Source organism: Pan paniscus, chromosome 1 (genome assembly GCF_029289425.2).
Source record: "Pan paniscus chromosome 1, NHGRI_mPanPan1-v2.0_pri, whole genome shotgun sequence".
Taxonomy (NCBI): Eukaryota; Metazoa; Chordata; class Mammalia; order Primates; family Hominidae; genus Pan; species Pan paniscus.
The window spans coordinates 89,871,073-89,893,196 of NC_073249.2; the positions used below are offsets into that span (position 1 = coordinate 89,871,073).

At 45.5% G+C, this 22,124-nt stretch overlaps 1 pseudogene; it reads left to right on the forward strand.

Annotated features, from left to right (window-relative positions):
• LOC100978098 (Fc receptor-like protein 6) overlaps positions 1–10,549 on the forward strand; it is a 49,540-nt pseudogene extending 38,991 nt beyond the window's left edge.
• Positions 10,550–22,124: the final 11,575 nt, after the last annotated feature.

Sequence of the window (22,124 nt, forward strand, 5' to 3'; positions counted from 1 at the left end):
TCTAATGAATGGCCAAGATATTGGGATATAAGCTAGAAACTCTAATGTTGTTATGTTTCTTTTTTCTTTTTTTATTTTTTTGAGACGGAGTCTCACTCTGTCACCAGGCTGGAGTACAGTGGTGCAATCTCAGCTCACTGCAACCTCTGCCTCCCGGGTTCAAGCGATTCTCCTGTCTCAGCCTCCCAAGTAGTTGGGACTACAGGCACGTGCCACCACACCCAGCTAAGTTTTGTATTTTTAGTAGAAACGGGGTTTCACCATGTTGTCCAGGATGGTCTCCATCTCTTGACCTCGTGATCCTCCCACCTCGGCCTCCCAGAGTGCTGGGATTACAGGTGTGAGCCACCGCGCCCAGCCATGTCGTTATGTTTCCTACACACATGTGTGTGTATGCATATGTACCCATATAGACATACTTAACATTACACGATGTACTATGCTAGTGTTGGAGATACAGAAATGACTTTATGCCTACCCTAAAGGCTTCCCTAAAAGACAAAGAATTGTGGGACAGTTTGATAAATGTCATAAGAGATATTAGTAAGTGCTAAAAATAGCACAAAGAGAGGCATGATTTTCTCTGCTTGGGTGTGTCCAGGAAACCTCTATCGAGAAGGGAACATTTGCATGGATCTTAATAGGAATTTAAAGATCACTGGGAGAAGTGTGTGTGTATGAGTGAGTGAGTGTGTGGCAGGAAGGGGTGATGAGAATGGAGAAAGATGTTCCAAAAAGGAGGAGTTATATGGCCACAGGCCTTGATGTGAAGCGGCATTGACGTTTAGAAGAGTGTAGATAGTTCCATGTGGCTGTCAAGATGGGGCCTTGGGTAGGGAATAAGAGAGTGGACAGTTGAGCACAGGCTGAGTCTCAAGAGACATAAGCTTCTAATTTATCTTGTAAGTAAACAGACATCTTGGAAAGAATGGAAGCAGAGCGTGACAAGATCAGATCTGGACTTTAGAAAGGAGGAGGACTCTAACAGTGTGGAGGATGAATTGAACGAAGGACAACTAGGGGCAGCCAGATTTGTTGAGAAGCAGAGGCCAAGACAAGATTAGACCTGCAGAGGCATTGTGGGAAACACCACACCTGTGAAGGATGAAGAGCGGGCAGAAGGAGTGGTCAGGAGAGACTTCAGACTGCAGTGCAGGTCAGACACCTGGGAAAGGAGAGCAGGCTGGGAAGAGGATCAGGTAGGATGATCCTCAAACTGTGGTGCAGCTCCAGGATGTCCCCGCCAGGCTTAGTGTCCCAGAACAGAGCTCGCCTCTTAGCGAGGCCTCACATCAGGCACAGTGGCCTGTTTCTAGCCCTGTTTCTGGCACCCTCTGTGCTCAGTCATTGGCTGGGAGCAGCATGGGGCAGTGTGAACACCCAACACAACCAAAATATAGCGGCAGGAGGCTGGAGGCTTCTTGCACCAGGTTCTCTTGAAGGGAGACCTGAGCACACTCCCTGACAGCACAGAGATGCCTGCAGCAGCACAGTCTGCTCTAAGGCCAGTCACGGGAGAATGGAAAGCAGACGGAAAAGAGGAGCTTGCCTTATTTGCCAGCACCCCCTGGTCTGGGAAGGCTGTTTCCCCTCTGGCTTGTGAGGTTGCTGCCCTTTCTTCTTTCTTGGTTGGGGCCAGAAGTTGTCCTCCGCTTTTCTTGAGGACATCACAGGCTTGGCAGATGCAGGAGTCAGCTCAGGCTGCTGTAACACATGGCACAGACCAGGTGGCTTAAACAACAGAAGTTAATTTCCTCATATATCTGGAGGCTGGAACTCTAAAGTCAAAGGTCAGCAGGGTTGGTTTCTTCTGAGGCCTCCCTCCTTGGCTTGTAGATGGCTGTCTTCTCCTTGTGTCTCCGCACAGTCTTCCCTCTATGTGCATCTGTGTCCTGGTTTCCTTTTCTTATAAGGACACCAATCAGAATGGATTAGGGCCCACCCTAATGGCCTTATTTTAAATTGATTACTCTTTAAAATACCCTGTCTCCAAATACAATCACATTCTGAGATACGGGGGTCAGGGCTGCAATATAGGAGTTTTGGGGGCCACAATTCAGCCCATCACAGAAGGTAAGAGATATGCTGCCTCCACTGCCCTCTCACACATCAAGAGCCCTGGTCCCTTAGTGTATGCAGGCTTCTCCTTCCTGTGAGTTCTGCTTCTGCGTGTGACACAAAGAAAGTCAGGTGGGTCCAAGAGATGCCAACATGCAGAGAGTGATGGAAGAGAGCATGGAAAGCATTAGAGAGTGAACAGTAGTAAGGCTGGGCACGGTGGCTTATGCCTGTAATCCCAGCACTTTGGAAGGCTGAGGCGGGTGGATCATCTGAGATCGGGAGTTCGAGACCAGCCTGACCAACATGGAGAAACCCCATCTCTACTAACAATATAAAATTAGCCGGGCGTGGTGGCGCATGCCTGTAATCCCAGCTACTCAGGAGGCTGAGGCAGGAGAATCACTTGAACCTGGGAGGCGGAGGTTGGGGTGAACTGAGATCGCACCATTGCACTCCAGCCTGGGCAACAAGATTGAAACTCTATCTGAAAAAAAAAAAAAATAGAGTGAACAGTAAGCATTAAATAGGGCTGAGCTCTGACATGAGGTGAAATTAAACCCACTTTAGCCCTTGCTCCTCAGGGATCTCTGTTGCCCATCAGTGAAGGAAGTGGGCGGGCACTTGGGCAGTGAGGTTGGGTGTCTTTGTACCACCAGTCACTTTCAGCCATGAGGTAAAGGAACGAAAGGTACAAGGCTGGTGGAGGGCGTCGGGGGATGTGGCAGAGGGGAAGAGGCTGGGAAGAGGGGTCTCAGGAGGATGGGCACCAAGCCAGATGAGAAGGCGAGTCCCCCTGACAGGAGCAGGTCCAAGTGCACAGCCCACCGTGGGGAGGTGCCTGCAGCCCAGAAGTCCCTCTTGGGAGTGTGTTCAGAATCATTGTTCTGTTGACTGGAGAGGGATGAACCCTCCACAGCAGAAGAAAAGGAAAAGGATGGAAGACACACGTTGCTGATTGGCCTTAAACTTCCTTTGCCTTGGTTTTGCTCAGAGCATCCCAATCTTCTCCCCGACCCTAATTTTCCTCTAACTCCCCACGCCGATTCTGTGCTCCATCCAGACCTCACCACCCAAAGTTTCCTAAAACGTCCTGTGATTTTCAATCTCTGAGCCAGTTCCTTCATGTACAGTTTATTAATTTATGGCTGCCTCCAAATCCCTTCTAATGCTATTGGTGAGACCTCCAACAGGATGGGCTATCTCCCTTCTTTAAACTCTCACAGCAACCTGACACTTCGCTTTGTGTCTCCATACATGTTTTGTCCTGCATGGCTAGACTGTCTGGGGACAGAACTGTTTTATGCAACTCTATGTCTTCAGTTTTACTTACATATAGTAGAATTAAATACATCTTTGTTGAGTTGAATTAAAGTGAAAAAAAAAAAAGATTGCCTTACGTTATTTTCTCTAGGTAATTCATGGTAAAGAGTCTCATGAAGATCTCTTCCAGTCAAGAAAATATTTTTTTGTCTACCATACTTTGACTTTTAACTATTGCCTTTTGAAGCTCAGATTGATTTAAAGCACTTGGCTTAAATGCTAAAGCTTGCACATTTGCCAACATGAGCTCATAGTTTCATCTAAGCCTGCTTACCCAAGGAGATTTACATTTTTTCTGAACATTTATAAACATCTTAGACCAGTTTCTAAACAGAGATATGATGTGATTTCTTCTTATTTTCCTACCAGTGTTTGCATATTAAAAGAACTTGGGGAACATAGTGGCAACCAAAAAGACATCAGCGGAATTTCATGTGTGTTGGGGTGGTGTCCTAGAGAGAGGTGATTAAGAAGGGCTTTCCCAAAACAACTCAAACCGTACCACCTAGGTAGCCTTATGCTGCTCCTGCTTTGTAACCATTATTACAACCTTTCCTTACCTCCACCACTTTTGCAGGGTTTTCTGCTCATGCTAAGTGATCCACACATTCAGAAAATTGAACATCACCAAATAGAAGTTAAAATGAAACAATGCCAACAGCATTGACGAGACACATTTAATAACATACAAAGCTAATTTAGTGCCTCATAAAGAATAAGGATAAATGGATCCCTATGCCCTCAAACCAAAAACAATCTTTATTTCCACATAGTTGAATTAAGTATTTCTGGGGCCAGTGTGGGGGAAAGATGGTATGGAATGGGAGAATCCCTCCTTCCTGCAAGAGGAGAAAGCCAGGGACTACTCTGTCTATATTTTTACAAGGAAATTCTTCCTTTGTTTCTAGTAACCAAACTCAGAGGCACTGATGTTGGGCTGGAACGAGGACTTTCTGGTGGGGAGGGCAGCTGGACTGCATAGACTTGAGGTTCCATTTTTGAGGTTCACCTTGTCTTGGGGTCTTTCCTTGGTTACCACCACTGATGTCTACCATGCTGGAATTTGGAGAACTTTGCTTCCACTTCAGCACACCTTGGTACCTTCAGTCAAGCTTTTATTAAAGACTAGGGAAAACAAAAGGGCAATTTAAATAAGAAAAGAGTGCCAGGGATCTGTCTTATAAGATACAGTTTCTGCATCCTCATCTGTCTCCCTTCTTAGCTGCTGGCCTGTCTGGATGCCATCTTAGCATCTGTGACCCAGGTGGCTACATTTGTCCATCTACCTACCTTAAGGTAGAGCCAGGTTCTGGAGATATTAGGAAATCTTCCTATGTGCCTGAGACCCACCTTGTCAGATCTGGAGTCCTGTCTAAAGCCACCTTTTTCCTAACAACCCCAAAGTCAAGGTCTCCTTTATGAAGTTCCCCTCGCCTGCCCCCCTCTCCCACCCCTAAGTCTTGTCCTGCCTGCTTCTTCTTGGAGGACGAGGTGGTTGTCACTGAGGTCTCACCTGGCCCTTTTGTCTTGTTCCTCCTGAAGTGGGGAGGGGTATGACATGGGCTCACTCTGTGGCGACCCTGAAGCCAGGATGGCCAGGATGCAGTGCAGAAATGTTCCTATGGAACTTAATAGGAACTATGACCTGGTGGGGTGGGGCAGTGGTGGGGGCTGGCAGTTTTCAAATCTGTGTAGGAAGAGGGAGGAAGAAAGGCCACAGATCCTCCTGTATGCACCAGTCCCACTTCTAACCACTCTTTCTGTCAGGAGGTCCTTATTATCTAATCTCACCCCCTCCCTTTTCCCCATGGCAGGTCCCTGTGATGGAAAGTTTGGCGAGCCTTTGATCTCATGTTCCTGCATGTCTCCATGAGTACGCCTATGTTCATGTCCCATTCTGACCACTTGGGCTGTTTGGAAATGTCTGTCTGAGGGGACAGCTGTCTGGCTGAGGTGTAGATGGCTGGCTCCATCTTACTGAGCTCAGGCTTCTGTGCCTGTCTGCACAGGGCTGTGGTCTGGGTCTAGGCGAGAAAGCCTCAGGGTCCTTTCCCTCCCCAGTTCCTGGTGGCAAACATCTATGCCTGGTCACGTTCCGCTTTTCTTTGGTCATTTTCTTCCATTTACACCAGGCTTCTCTACTGAGTGAAGTCCTAGCCCTACCAGCAGTAGCTGAAGGATGCTGTCACTGGCCCTATAGGGAGCTAACACTGCAGGGACATGACTAATTTTTTCTATAACAGGGGAGATGGCATGGGAGGAGGGTAGAAAAGAGACAAGAACCAATTTCTAGCAGAAAACTCTTCTTTTTCTCCTGAAGTAAAGACTACATCTGCTAACCTCACATCTTCCGGTACTACCTGGGAACTCAGACTGTAACTACAAGGATATCAACTCAGCCATTCTTTGTCTCTCTCTAATCTTCCGCCTTCAACAAAAATGCAGGACTAGGGAAAGCAAAAAGGAAACTTAAAAAAGAAAAGAGTGCCAGGAATTTGTCTTATAAGATACGGTTTATCCTTCCTTATCTGCCTTTCTTCTTAATTCCTGACCTGTCTGGATGTCATCTTAGCATCTGTGACCCAGGTAGCTATACTTGTCCATCTACTTACCTTAAGGTAGAGCCAGGCTGTGGTGAGATTAGGAAGTCTTCCCGGTCATGTTGTTCATCTTTTCACCTACTCTCCCCCTAGCTACAATCTTCTTTTCTTTCTTTCTCTTTCTTTCTTTCCTTCTTTCTTTCTTTCTTTCTTTCTTTCTTTCTTTCTTTCTTTCTTTCTTTCTTTTTTTCTTTCCTTCTTTCTTTCTCTTTTTTTTTTAGAGAGATGGGGGTCTCAATATGTTGTCCAGGCTGGACTCAAACTCCTGGGCTCAAGGAATCTGAATAGTTAGGACTACAGGTGCTGGGCTCTGGATTCTTGATACTGTCTTCTACTCTTTACCTCCTCCCAACCATTCCCATTGTATACTGAGAAACCCAGTTCCTTAGAATCTTCAGTTGCAGGGAATGGATCCATTCTCAGGTAACTTCAAGAAAGAGAGGTTTATTGAAAGCTCTATGGGGAAATAAAGAAGATTGGGATATTTTATTTAATGTAGCTTTTTAATTGAAACATATATGTGAATATAGTAAATGCATTAAATTTTTAAAAAAAGAACAAAGAAGCACATTGTGAAAATTGTTTCTCCCTCACCCTAGCCCATGAGTTGGTTACCCAGTCTTCCCTTACATTCTAAACATTTTATATGCATATGCAAGCATACATATGTGTGTGAATATGTATGCATGTTTCTTTTTATATACAAATGGAGGTGCACTGTACACATGGCTTCACATGTTGCTTTTAGTGTTTTTCACTAACACTTTATCTTGGGCTCATTCCATACAGGTATTTATGGATCTACCTTGTTCTTTCTCATGGCTACATTATATTTCATTATATGGCTGGACCATAATTTATTTAACAAATTCCTTATTAATAACCATCTTAGTTGTTTTTGCCCTTGTGCTATTTTAAGCCATATATATTATATAGATATTCTTTATATATAAAAAGCAATAGGTTAAAAACAACTTACACACACACACACACACACACACACACACACACACACACTACAATTTATACTCCTTCCTTGAGTTCTGGAGTGCTCCATCCACACAGCTGGCTTCAAGCACCACCAAATGTAAATGACTCCCAAGTCTCTATCTCCAGCCCAGAACAGATCCTGAAGTTACATATAGACTTTAACTGAGGGATATCTCCACCTGGCCATGCCAAGAACATCTCTTCTGAAGATGGACACATTTTAACTTACATTTTCCTACAGATCAGCGTCTTGTCCTCAATTTCCTATTATCCTGAATTCCTCCTTCTCTTTTGTCCCTCACCCTCATCAAATCTTCAAGTCTGTATCATCAAGTCTTATAGATTCTACCTCCTTAGTGTCACTCGGATCTACGCCCTCCTTTTCACCTCACTGCCATTGTTTCAGCTGACACCTCACTCTCTTGCCCAGGCAATTGCAATAGGCTCAGTCTTTTTCTCACCCTGTTCTGATCATTCTTTACTTGGCAGCCATCAGATCTCGAATGCAAGTTTGATTCAATTACTCCCAATTTCAAATCCCTCCTTTCCTTTCCCACTGCTCTGGTGTAGTTTGAGTTCGTCTGATTACTGCCTCCCCAGGCTTACTTCTTAGCACAACCTCTTCACAGCCTGCCTCTCCAGCCATGCCACACTCCACCAGTTCCCAGACTACTCCTGGCTGTGTCCTTGCTCATGTGGCTACATCTTGAAACAGCATCTCCCTACATCTCCCTTATACTGAATACTTATCTTGCAAGATGAGGTCAAGGCAATCTCACCTCCTTGGGTGTCCTCCCCAGGTAGAACTAAGCAGTTCCTCTCTGTGCCCCCTCTGTCACACTTTATCTCTTTTTTTGCTTTCTACACTGTGAACTAGCATATACCCGAGGGCCTGGCATGTAGAGGTACTCAATAAATGATTGATGAATGAATAAGTCAATGAATGAATAACAAATAAATCCTGCTTCTCTGCCTTCCATTGAATCAGTACCTTTGTTAAAGAGATGAGATCTCTGACATACATATGAGTACTGAGACTCCCAGGGAGTTATCTATGTTACTGCTTGGGGAAGGAGTTCAGACCACACTTGGAAACCCAAGTGCTCTGTGGTTGGTGGTAATAGAGAAACCAGGTTTGAACACCCAGGCCTATGCTCAGGGACCTTGTGAGCCTCATAAGTTCCAGGAGTGATGGAAGGTGCCTATGGTCGAGGAAGAGGCTGATTACACCTGTGTTCTTTTTGCTCATAATGGGAATGAGAAGGGAACTCTTCCATGAACCCCATTTCTGCCATCCTTCATCATGATCCTCAGGCCTGACTCCCAGCCATGGCTGTTGGCTCTTGAGGCTACCTGACCTATGGGAGATTCCATACCTGGGGAGAGACCCTTGTCCTGCCCAATCAAGACAGAGAATGTAAGTTCAGGATGAGAACAGACAGGACAGGGCCTTTGCATGGCTAGGGTGGAAACTGAAGCCCCTGCTGGGGATCGGTATTGGTGTGGGGCATCAATGGAGTCTGGACCTCTGGGAGCCTTTAGGAAGAAGGTAGGAGTGAGCCAGATCAGGCTCCTTCAATCCCTGGATTCTCCAGTGACACCTCCAGTGACAACTGGAGGTGGGGACTATTGGGTCAGCCTGGACTGGGGCAGCATGTGAAGTGTGAAGAAATTGGAATCTGTTCAGGAGGAATAAGATAGCTACATAATTGGGATGATTCCAGCTGGAACCAAACATGTCAATGGGGAAGAAAACCCAATATATGGTAGGATCAGGGAGAGAGAAAAAGGGAGAAGAAAAGGGAAAGGATAGAGGCAGATGGGAAGAGAAGAGGAAGGAGAGAAGGAAAGGGAGGAGAGGGAGTAAAAGGAAGTCCAGGTCCTGCCCTTCTCTGGTCAGCATGAAGGACTGGAGACAGTGACACTGCACTGGTACCATCCAAGGGCCTCCATCCCCAGCAGAGGCCTTAGGCTGGAGGACAGAGGGAGAGAAGTGACTGATGGGACCTGCAGCTCCAGGGCTGCCCTGTTCCTCTGTCTTGCAGCCTGGCTGTACCTCCAAGCCTGGCCAAACCCTGTGTTTGAAGGAGATGCCCTGACTCTGCGATGTCAGGGATGGAAGAATACACCACTGTCTCAGGTGAAGTTCTACAGAGATGGAAAATTCCTTCATTTCTCTAAGGAAAACCAGACTCTGTCCATGAGAGGAGCAACAATGCAGAGCCGTGGCCAGTACAGCTGCACTGGGCAGGTGATGTATATTCCGCAGACATTCACACAGACTTCAGAGACTGCCATGGTTCAAGTCCAAGGTGAGTCACCAGCTTGGGAGTTTGTGGGGCAGGAGGTGCCTCTCAGGGGTCCCGTCTGTAGAGGTCAGTAGCTCTCTGGACAGGACCCCTGTCTCTGGCTGCCCCTCATGCTGGGCCAATGTGTGGGGCCCCGAGGTTTCCCAAGATGTCTCAATACCCGCCTCTCCCCACCATGGGGGACACATGTAGCCAGGGGAAGGAGGGGGGAGATTCCTGGGAGTGGGGCACTGGGAAGAGCCTGGACCAGTCCAGGCTCACCCTTCCCCTCTGTGGACTAGAGGACCTCGAAGGCCCCCTCTGCCTCTGCCTTCCAAGATTCCAGAAGGGTCTGGCTGTGTGGGAGTCATTTCAGAGCTTGTGGGTGAGGACAAGAGGACAGGTCTTGGTGATGAAACTGCCTCCCATTGGGGTTCCCGGGCTGCAGCCTGGGATGAGTAGAAGCTCAGGCCTCAGCCTCCTGGGGCTTTATCATCCAGGACTCCCCTCCTGAGTCCTGGGCCTGCATCTCCCCAGAGCGGTTCCCACCTCCAGTACTGAGTGTTGCCCCCTCTCCTGAGCCCTAAGAGGGAAGCCTGGTTACCCTGAGATGTCAAACAAAGCTGCACCCCCTGAGGTCAGCCTCGAGGCTCCTTTTCTCCTTCCACAAGGATGGCCACACCTTGCAGGACAGGGGCCCCCCACCCAGAACTCTGCATCTCAGGAGTCAAGGAGGGAGACTCTGGGCTTTACTGGTGTGAGGTGGCCCCTGAGGGTGGCCAGGTCCAGAAGCGGAGCCCCCAGCTGGAGATCAGAGTGCAGGGTAAATGAGCGAGGGAGTGGCGACGCCCCCAGGGGTCTGAGCATCATGCAGTGGGACCCCCTGGGAGGAGAGGAGTTGTGGGAAGTGTCCCCAAGAGAGGAGGGAGCCAGGGTCTTGGGTGGTTAGGCTGAGCTTCCCATCCCATGTGTGTCCCAGCTCCTGTGTCCCGTCCTGTGCTCACTCTGCACCACGGTCCCGCTGACCCTGCTGTGGAAGATGTGGTACAGCTCCTCTGTGAGACCCAGAGGGGCTCCCCTCCAATCCTGTACTTGTTCTACCTCAATAGAGAGATCTTGGGTATCTGTCCTGGGGATCACCCGGCTCCCCATGGTGGAGCTGTTTCCCTCTTGTTCCCAGTGAAGTCAGAGCAGGATGCTGGGACCCCATCCTGCAAGGCTGAGAACAGCATCTCCAGAGAGAGGAGTGAGCCCAAAAGCTCTCCCTTGTTGGTGCATCTTGTCCTTTAACTGGGTTCTGAGCCCTGGGGGCTAGGCTAATGGTTCAGTCATCACTGCACCCTCAGCAGCCTGGCATGGAGTGAGGGGAGCTTGGAGGAGGCAGATGTGTGGAGGCAGAGGAATCTCAAGCGTTAGGAAAACAAGGGCAACAGGGCCCAAGCAGTGAGATGTGTCTCCTTTTCACAACCACAGAAGTTGTGGATCCTCCCAGAGAACTGGTTTCCTGTGGTCTCACCAACACTGAGCTGCCTTCTAGCTCTTGGCCTAAGACATAGGCAACTTCTCTCCTGCAGTGAGGCTGTAGGGTGTGTGTGAGGGGCGAGGTGGGGGCCAGAGCTAGAGGCACACACAGGGCATGAACAGAGAGGTGGAAGGAGCTGGAGTCTCGTGTGCATGTGGGCTTGGGAGACCTACAGGAGCCCAGAATCCTCAGCTTGGCCCTCATGACTCTCCAAGCTCTCTAGGCACCCTCCCCCAAGGGTTGTCTACATCTTCTGCTTCCCGTTTGCTGCTGGGGTGAGCCATTGACATGGGTCTGTATGCTGTTCTGCAGAGGGAGCTCCATGGCCTTACAGACAAGTTTTTTTTTGTTTTGTTTTTTGGTGGCGGGGGTAAGGGGGCAATCACAGGCCTCTGAGTTCCCCAGGACTCCTCAGAGTGCCAGGGGAGAAACAATAGCTGTTTCGTCCAGGTGCGGCCTGAAGATTCACGAAAGTAGCTCTAAGGGCCTGGGTGTCAACTGTGACCCTGACCCTGCGTCCTTCCCAAATGGTCCTGCACAGCTGCCAGGACTCCCACTTTCTGCTGCATGTCCTAACCTTCTATGCCTAGGAATCTTACCCAATAAAATGAGGTGATAGAATGAGTCCAAGTCAGCCTTGATGTGCTTGAGCATCTCTGCACCTTCCTTGGTCTCAGAGGACACTATGTGATATCTCTCTTCACCTCACTAAGAGCTGGGTGGCCCCTTAACTCCCCTTCTCCAACCCAGGGTACCAGCTCATAAAGGGGCTCAACGGCTAAGAGCACAGAGGGTCCCTGCTAGAATCCTTCACCCTGGACTTCTCCCTGAGGGACCTTGTTCTCCAGCAGTGTCATTGTCAGTGCAGGGCAGGATTGAGGAGTCCGGTTTGATTGGTTGGTTTGTTCCTTCCTTCCTTCCTTCTCGTTGGCTTGTTCTAAAGATGAATTTTCGTTGCCTAGCGAAGAATCAGCCTTTCCCAAAGAGAGGTCTGGCCTTTGCCCTCCGCTGTGGGCTGCGGATCTCTAGGCCCTGGAATGCCATGCCTGATAAGAGTGTCTTTGTTTGTCTAGGGGCCTTGGCCATCAGACAGTTCAACAGTGTGGTTTATGATGAGGGATTTATGCCAAGCACTATCATTTCTACCTCCAGAGGGACTGGAGAACAAAGGTGTCAACCTGACCTTTGGAAGGGCCGGTGACTGACAGTCAGCCACGTGGGCAGCGTGTGATTTAGTCCTAGTAAAAACTCTGAGGCTTGGGCGAGTTTTCCTGGTTGGAAATATTGTGTGTGTATTGTTACACACTGATGCCAGAAGAGTACCTTGTCCTAACCCCATGGGAAAGGACGTACTTAGTACTTCCCTGGACTCTGTGCGCTTCTTTCCTAGGCTGATTTTAATATGTGTCCTTCCTCTACAATAAGACATAACCATGAATATAACAGCTTTCATTGTATTCTGTGAATCCTTCTAGCAAATTATTAAAACTGAGGGTAGTTTTTGGAACTCCTTGAACTTGCAGTTGGTATCAGAAGTGAGGGCTGTCCTGTGTAGACTGTATTCTTTCTGACTGTACACTTGGCTAAACTCTCACACACGTCTTAGAAAATGTACACACTGTCGCAAGATAAAATACTAGTTAGGAAGATGAGGTTAGAAGAAAGTAGGGTAGGAAAATAAGTTGCAGCAAGGAACAAGCTCAGTATCCAAACTATGCTTTAGTGTTCTATCCATGGCTATGGGAGTTCTACAAATGCAGCCTTCTGCTTTCCAGCAGCAACTCCAAGAGGACAATAAAGTCTACTGTAAAATCACAGGGCTGCTCAGAGAAATGGCCCTGCTGTTCCTACCACTAGGAGGCATTTTTTCTCAAGAAAACACTGTGCGATGATAATGAACAGCATCTTTAGCCTTATCTTTTCCATAGCCCCTCTGAATATTCCTGCTTTATAACACTCTTTGACACAGGCCACGGTCATTGATTGCAACAAAGCATTTCAGGGGAGCAAGTCTGCACTATCCTCATATGAGGTGGCTTGGGTTTTATCTTTCTAATCATTCAGCTAAACCCAGGTTAGTGATTCTCAATGGAGGCAGAAAGCCCAACTTTGAGGACCTCTGCCAGAGTGAGCCATGATTACATATAGGAGCATATGGCATGCTTTTGTGGTTTTAAGGCTATACAAAAGGGGATAAATACTATTTTATTTATTTATTTATCTATTTATTTATTTATTGAGAAGTGTCTTGCTCTGTCACCCACACTGGAGTGCAGAGGTGCGATCACGGCTCACTGCAGTCTCCACTCCCCCTTCACCCCCGGGCTCAAGCGATCCTCCCACCTCAGCCTCCTGAGTAGCTGGGACTACAGAAGTGCACCAGTGCACCACCATGCCTAGCTAATTTTGTATTTTGGGTAGAGACAGTGTTTTGCCATGTTACCCAGGTGAGTCTTGAACTCCTGGGCTCAAATGATCTGCCTGCCTCGGGCTCCCAAAGTGCTGGGATTACAGGTATGAGCCACTGCACCCGGCTAATAAACACTACTTTAAAGGATTTTGAGTGGGGTGTAGGAACGTGTTTTTAAGGAAAATATTCCTCTCCCCTGTCCAGGAAATATTTTCATAAGCCCAATATGTAACTAGGTGAAAATCCAGCTATTCTACTTGAAATGGAGATGAAAGTCCAGGAATTACACCTGCCAATGCTGCCCCATTGTTTTGCCCATCTGCAATCCCCGAGCAGAGGGGCTCCCTAGAACCCTTAAGGCTCCAAGGCATTGCCTTGGGGTTTAAGCAAAGTGCTGAGATGGGATACTCCCTCCAGCTTCTACAAGAATAATTTATTTTTTATCATATTGAGTTTCTTGTAATATTTCCATTGAGGAAAGTTTGCATGGATTTTTTTTTTAAGTTCAGCAGCCACTGTTCTAGAGGAAGGACTTAGCTGCATAGCCTTTGGGTAATACCTCATCAGGTGAGCTTGGGAAAGTAAAGAGTTAGGGACTATACCCCTTCCCCCCTTATCCATCCCCCCAGGCAGCTATCCACAGTCAGCAAAATTGGCTATGCCTAGTGCTAGAAATTGTCCATCATAGAAAACTTCTCTCCACCTCTTCTTCCTCCATCCAGAGAGTTGTTGGAGTGGTTGCTCCTTGACCCTCCACTTCTCCTTCTGTTTCCCATTTCCTCTTCTAGTAGTTTGAGGGGGAATCCCCAAGCCCTTCCCTACCTCTTCTTCTTCTTCTTTTTTTTGAGGTGGAGTCTCGCTTTGTCACTCAGACTGGAGTCCAGTGGCACGATCTCCGCTCACTGCAACCTCTACATCCTGGGTTCAAGTGGTTCTCCTGCCTCAGCCTCCCGAGTACAGGCGCCTGCCACTACACCTGGCTGATTTTTGTTTTTTTTTAGTAGAAACGAGGTTTCACCATGTTGGCCAGGCTGGTTTCGAACTCCTGACCTCAGGTGATCCACCTGCCTCAGCCTCCCAAAGTATTGAGATTACAGGTGTGAGCCACCGTGCCCGGGCCTTCCCTACTTCTTAACCATTTCCATAGACTAGAAGAAAATGTCTCCATTGTTGGTGTGCTGCTACCAGGCTTCTTTCCTCTCAGAGAAGAAACCTCTCAGACATAGGAAATCCTGCCTCACAATCCAATGACTCAAACTCCGAGCCACCTTCAATGTTCAAGGTCAGAATCCCAGACAGTCCCTCTCTCCCCACTACAAAGAAGGATTTGACCAAGAGAGAAGAGTACCATGGGTGCCACAAAACCATTGTAACTGGCAGGGTATTTGGGGAACTTGATAGGGAAGAGAGACGATTTTGCATGTGATAATGGAAAATATTTAATGGGAAGGAGAGGAGTGAGTAGCCCTGAGAAAAGAGAAAATGAGATTGCCTTCTGAGTCTCAAAGTGCTGAGTAAATACTTGGTACATCAGAGATGAGGCATGCACGTTATCCCTAAAGAATTACAAAAATGAGATGGGGTGGTGTGAACAGTTCTCAAAAGAGTAAGCATGAGAGAATGTACCTCAACACAATAAAATCCATATACAACAAGCCCACAGCTGATATTATACTCAATGGAGAAAAGTTGAAAGCTTTTCTTCAAATATCAGAAACACAACAAGGATGCCCACTTCCACTACTCGTTTTCAACGTAGTTCTTGAAGTCCTAGCCAGAGCAATTATTCAAGAGAAAGAAATAAAAGCCATCTTAATAGTAAAGGAAGAAGTGAAATTGTCTTCATTTGCTGATGAAATGATCTTATATATATAAAAAATTCTAAAAATCAAAAACCCTTAGAATTGATAAACAAATTCCATAAAGTTGCAGGATACAAAATCAACATATAAAAATTAGTGGCATTTCTGTATGTTAATAACAAGCTATCCAAAAAGAAAATTAAGAATGATCCCATTTACAATAGCAACAAAAGATAAAATAAAATAGTTAGATGTAAATTTAACTAAGGAGGTGAAAGACTTATATACTGAAAACTATAAAACACTAATGAAAGAAATGGATGAAAACACACATAAACGGCAAGATATTCCATGTTCATGGATTGGAAAAGTTAATACTGTTATAATGTCCATATTAACCCAAAACAATCTACAGATTCAAGGCAATCTCTATTAAAATTCCAATGCCACTCTTCACGAAATAGAAAAACAATCCTTAAGTTCGTAGGGAACAACAAAAGACCACAAATGGCCAAAACAATTTTGAGCAAAAATAACAAAGCTGGAGGCATCACACGACCTGACTTTAAAGTATATTATAAGGAAATTGTAATCAAATACTGGCATAAAAACAGATCCATCAACCAATGGAACAGAAATAAACCAATGCATTTATAGTTGATTGATTTTTGACAAAGGTCCCAAAAGCCTACAATGAGGAAAGGACAATCTATTCAATAAATGGTGTGGGAAAACTGGTTATCCACATTCAGAAGAATGAAATTAGATCTTTATCTTACACCATGCATAAAAATCAACTCAAGGGAGGGATAGCATTAGGAGAAATAACTAATGTAAGACAAGTTGATGGGTGCAGCAAACCAACATGGCACATGTATACCTGTGTAACAAACCTGCACATTGTACACATGTACCCTAGAAGTTAAAGTATAATAAAAAAAAAACTCAAAACGGGAAAGAATTTAATGTAAGACTTGACACTATAAAACTACTAGAAGAAAGCATAAGGGGAAACCCTCATTACATTGGTTTGGACAAGAATTTTTTGGATTTGACTCTGACACCTCAGGTAACAAAAGCAAAAATAAACAAATGGGATTGCATAAAACTAAAAAGTTTATGCATAGCAAAACAAAAACAAAAACAAACAAAAAACAAAAACAACAAAGTGAACAGACCCACAGAATGGGAAAAAATATTTTCAAACTATACATCTGATAAGGAGTTAAAATCCAAAATATATAAGGAATCCAAACAACTCATTAGCAAGAAAACAAGTAACTTGATTAAAAAATGGGCAAATGACTAGAACAGACACTTCTCAAAAGAAGGCATACAAATGGCTAACAGGTTCATTAAAAAATGCTCAGGATCAGTAATCACTGAGTAAATGCAAATTAAAACCACAATGAGGTATCACCTCACACCTGTTAGAATGGCTTTTATCAAAATGATAAAAGATAACATGTGTTGATGAAGACACAGAAAGAAGGGAACACTTGTACACTGTTAGTAGGAGTGTAAATTAGTACAGCTGTTATGGAAAACAGTATGGAGGTTCCTCAAAAAACTAAAAATGTAACTTCCATATGATCCAACTATCCCACTTCTGAGAATATATCCAAAGGAATTAAAATGGCTGTGTTGAAAAGATATCCCTTTAACATGAACTCCCATGTTTATTGTAGCATTATGTACAATAGCTAAGATGTGGACTCAATCTAAATGCTCATCAGTGGATAAATAGATAAAGAAAATGAGGTGTATACACACAATGGAATACTAATCAGCCGTTAAAAAGAATGAAATTCTGTCATTTTGGACAACACAAATGAATCTAGAGGATACTATGCTAAGTGAAATAAGCCAGGCACAGAAAGATAAATACTGCATGATCTCATTTAGATGTGGAATATAAAAAAAGTTGAATTCGTAGAAGAATAATGGATCCCAGAGGCAGCGGGCAGAGGAGGAGTGAAGGAATGGGGAATTACTGGTCTGAGGGTACAAAGTTTCAGCTAAACAAGAGGAATAAGTTTTGAGATCTACTGCACAGCAGGATGACTGTAATCAATAATAGTATGTTGTATATTTCAAAATAACTAAAAGTGTAATTTCAAATATATCACCACAAAAATATCAAGGAAGTGAAGTGATGGATATGTTAATTAGCTTGATTTAATCACTCAGAATTGTAGACATATATCAAAACATCACATTGTACTATATAAATGTAATATAATTATGATTTGTTAATTAAGCATAATTTATATCTTTTTAAAAAGAAACATTTTAATGTGGGACTAAGGAAAGTGAATAGCCCTGGAAAAGGAGAAAATGAGATTGCTTTCTGAGTTCCAAAGTATTAAGACAATACTTAGTGGATCAAAGATGAGGTATGCAAATTATCCCTAATGACACAAATAATCAAATGAAGGTACATACCTTATTAGAAAAATGAGATGGGTGGTGTGGGCCCATTGCAAAAGGAGAGTCATAGAAGTATACACCCTGACAGTGCCTATTCAAGTTCTGTCTGGGGACTCTGTCAGCCAGATGCAGTATCCAGGCAACCTCACAGAAGGAGCCTCGCTGGAGATGGACACCATAGATTGTCATCAGAGTGTTGAATCTTAGCTCATCTCTTTTCCTCTAGCACCATGTTCCCTAGGCAGCCTTCTGTTGACAACTCCCCAAACTGACTGTGTACAGGGAGGGAATGTCAAGGCGATGGAGCTGCAACTGGCGTATTTGATCAGAATACTCTAACCAAAGGCTTCTTGCCCCCATCCCTTGGTGTTCCTTTATCCTGCCTTGTTTTTCCTCACGGTACTTTATAAAGTGTTCTGATCAGACGGTACAGATCTGTTTGTTGCGTATTGCTTTCCCCCAACCTTGACTCCGACAATAATGTAAGCTTCAAGTTTTCCTGTTCACTGCTGTGTCCCACACCTAGAACAGTGCCTGGCATTTAATTGAAGCTTGATAAATAATTGTAGGATGAATGGCTAATTTTATATGTCAGTTTGATGACATCTCTGATAAAATGAGGCAGCATTCCAGATTCTGATCAACTCTGGGACATTGATGAGTTAGAGTTTGAGCCTGTCTTGTGAAAAGTGCTGAATTAACTAAGAAAAATGGCATCGTGTGCAGACCCGTCTGGGTGGCCCAGGGCTTCCCTCAAGCCACTCCCCTCTGTTTCCTTTGTGCTTTCTTTGTGTGCCTCCAGTCTCAAATACAAATTAATAACAGCAAAGGAATACAAATACAAATTATTGATGATGACAATAATAATAACACTGAGGGCTTTCTATATGCCAGGTATAGTTTTGTTACTTCTCAAATTTGTTTAATCAAGTAAAATCCTGCCAACAAGACACCGGGAGACCCAAGTTTTGGCCCCAGGTTTGCCGTTAAACTGTGACCTTGAGGAAGTCTCTCCACCACTCCGAACCTCTGGTTTTTGTTTGTTGTTTGTTTGCTTTTAGTTTTTAATTTGTGAAATAAAGGGTTGGACAAGATCCATAGATTCTAAACTTTTTTCTTTTAGCAAGAGCACACCATTTTCAAACAAGTTCTGCATCAGAACTCCCTGTGTGAAAAGATAAAAGCAGGCTCTCTGTGGTTGAAGCTCCCTGGCTTTGCACCTGCTTCCCTGCGGCAGTCCTTGAGACAGCTCCTCAGAAAGCCCAGGAGAACAGATTAAAAGCTCCCGGAGCCCCTCTCATATTCTCCAAAGGCCAGACCAAGAATGAAGCAGAGTGTTGTTTCATAGCTTTACTTAGGGGGAAAGAAACCCTTTGTGATTGGAAACAAAAGATATCACCGGCTGGGGAACTTCCTCTCTGCTCCAACAGAACAGAAGAGCAGGTGAAGTGTAGTGATTCCCAAACTTTAGCTTAGAGTAGAATCACCGGGGGCCCTTGATAAGCAGGTGGATTCACAAGCCACACTCTGCTTTCTCCCATCATGACTCAGTGGGTCCAAATCAGCGTTTCTGTCTTTTTTGTTTGTTTGTTTGTTTTTTGAGACAGAATCTTGCATTGTCACCTAGGCTGGAGTGTAGTGGCATGATCTCTGCTCACTGCAACCTCTGCCTCCCAGGTTCAAGCGATTCTTCTGCCTCAGCCTCATGAGTAGCTGGGATTACAGGCACTTGCCACCTTGCCCAGCTAATTTTTTGTATATTTATTAGAGATGGGATTTGACTATGTTGGCCAGGCTGGTCTTGAACTCCTGACCTCGTGATCTGCCCGCCTCGGCCTCCCAAAGTGCTGGGATTACAGGTGTGAGCCACTGCGCCTGGCCCAAATAAGCATTTTAACTAGCTCTCAGCTTGATTATGATGCAGGTGGTATGAAACCTACATTTTGAGAGCAATAAGCATCAGGGAGTCACAGGACATGCAATCAAGAACATGAGCCGAGTCCATTTTAGGAAAGAAGGGCAGACACATTGTACTTAAGACGTAAGTTGAGGAAAGGGTATGTATGTGCATGAACCAATCTGAGATGTGTGAAGCCTGAGAGACAAGGAATGGGTTGCCCTTACAGTGTGGTTAAGGGGATCAGCCCAGCATGTTCCATCTCTTCATATGTAACAGGCTGATCTGGTGAACAGGTGGCTGGCATGGAAAACACCGAGCTGGGTTGTACCTTCCAACAGCAATGCTTGCTGTCTCTTTAGACCGTGGGCTGATTGGTGCTGCCAGCTAACGTTCTTGAATAAACCTATTCACGTGTCTTATGTTAGAGACTTCCTGTGTATTCTCTTCAATAATCACAGACCCTGGCCAATTACCAAGGGGCCCCAGGTCTTCCTAATGCCAAAGCCCACTGTCTTTATGCTTAACCAACCTTCAGTAATAACCATGACTCACATTCATTGAGCCCTCACCATGTGCCAACTCCATGCCGAATGCTTTCTGCCATTAGTTCATCTGATTTTCACAACCACCCTATAAAGCGGGTATTGTGAGTATTCCATTCTGCAGACGAAGGAACCCAAGTAGTTTGGTTCCAGAGGCATGCTCTTCAACACTGCCCACCCACCATCTCCTTCTAAATCTTTAGGGCAATTTTTAGACTGAAAAAGGTAAGGGCAGCCTTGAACCCTTAAAGTTTAGCTGTTTCAGTATGACTCCTTTAGTAAGATTTTGCTTCTGCTCTAGGGTAACCATAACTTATCCTCCAAACTAGAGCACTTTCTGAGAGTCAAAGGGGGCACTATTAATAATTAGGGCAGGATAACAGGCTTACATGAGGACCTTCCTAAGAAACCTTAACACACAGTTACCTCACCTGCTTCAAACTGTGTCCATTCTCTTGAAATGCCTGCCTTTCATGTAAACCTTCAGTTTTAGCAGATAACTTTGACTCCACTTCAGAGAAAATCGAAACCACTGTGCAGGCCTTCCCTTAACTGCTTGTCACATAAAAACCTATCTGCATCTCTGCCCATTTTCTTCTCATTATAGCCGAGGCCCATCTTGTAATCGAAGGTCAGTTCCTTTCCCTTGGCTCTGAATCTCAGTTCCCTCCTGTCTTCTGGGTGTGTGTGGGGTGGGGTGGGGTCAGGGAGAGGCCTTGTTCCATTACCATCACCTTTTCCCCAAATCTTCAACCCCTCTTCCTACCAGCTCTGCTCGTCAGCATTTAAATATGTTCAAATCGCCACCGCCCACCTTGGCCTCCCAAAGTGCTGGGACTATAGGCGTGAACCGCCGCGCCGGGCCAAAGGTAAACTTCTTGAATGCATAACTTATAAACTCAGTAGGTCTATACACCCTCAGTGAGCTGCCTGCAGTCCATCTTTGTAGCCTCATCTCCACTCTTAAAACGAAATCATTGGCAATAAAATTATCCCTCTACCCCATGTTTTCCCTTTGCCTCCCATCCTCTGTTTCCCCTTGCCGTCAAAGGTAAACTTTTTTTTTTTTTTTTTGAGATGGAGTCTTGCTCTGTCCCCAGGCTGGAGTACAGTGGCGCTATCTTGGCTGACTGAAACCTCTAGCTCCTGGGTTCAAGCAATTCTCCTGCCTCAGCCTCCCAGGTACCTGGGATTATAGGCATGTGCCACCACGCTGGGCTAATTTTTGTATTCTTAGTAGAGACGGGGGTTCACCATGTTGGCTGGGCTGGTCTCGAACTCTTGACCTTGTGATCCGCCCGCCTCCGCCTCCCAAAGTGCTGGGATTATAGGCATGAGCCGCCACGCCTGGCCAAAGGTAAACTTCTTGAGTGCATAACTTATAAACTCAGCAGGTCTAAACGCCCCCAGTGAGCGGCCTGCAGTCCGTCTTTGTAGCCTCATCTCCACTCTTCTCTGCCTCCATCTCTCGGCCCTGCCTGTGTGGGCTTCTTCTGTACTTCAGTGTGCCCAGCTCTCTCCCCCACCCCAAGGATCCTGCACAGGCTGCTCCCTCTGCGAGGAACACTCTTTTCTCCTTTGTTTCACAATGACTCCTTTGGGTGCACTTCAACAATTTGCAGACTCTTACAGTTCTCTCCATCTACCTTCATGGTTCAATTGAAAAATCACCTTTTTAACACTGACACTTAAAAAAGAAAAAGAAAAGAAAGGAAAAAGAAACCATATATCAAGTGCACAGGCTGGCCTCAGAATAGGATAGAAGACACATGCAGATCTCAACACGCATTGCCTTGGGAGGGAGGTGATTTATTTGGAACTTACTTGTTAATGGCTCCTCCAGTACCATGGCTCTGCCGTGTGGGTCCCCAGCTTTCCAGATCCAAAGGGAAGCTGAGGAGAAAGTTTGAGCAAAGGTTTGGCCTTTTATTATCTTTCCTCCATTCTCTCCACCACAGCAGGACCAGCTTTTCACTGCAACCTCTTTCCCAAGGCTGTTACATCAGAATTGGGGTGTGGGTCTGATTTCTCATTGGCTTAATTGCTCCTAAAGATCCAGGAAGAAGAGAGAGAAAGTCTAAACATTACTGGTGCAACTACTTTATTATATATAATAATGTCATAGTTTGGTCTCTCTCCAAAGCACACCCTTAGATAAAAACTTGGGTGGAGGACGTCTTTCTGGGAGATAATCCAAGAAGAAAGAATGAGGAAAATGAGACAAGGAAGGGAGGAGAGCCGAAGAAAAAGGTGTGTTAA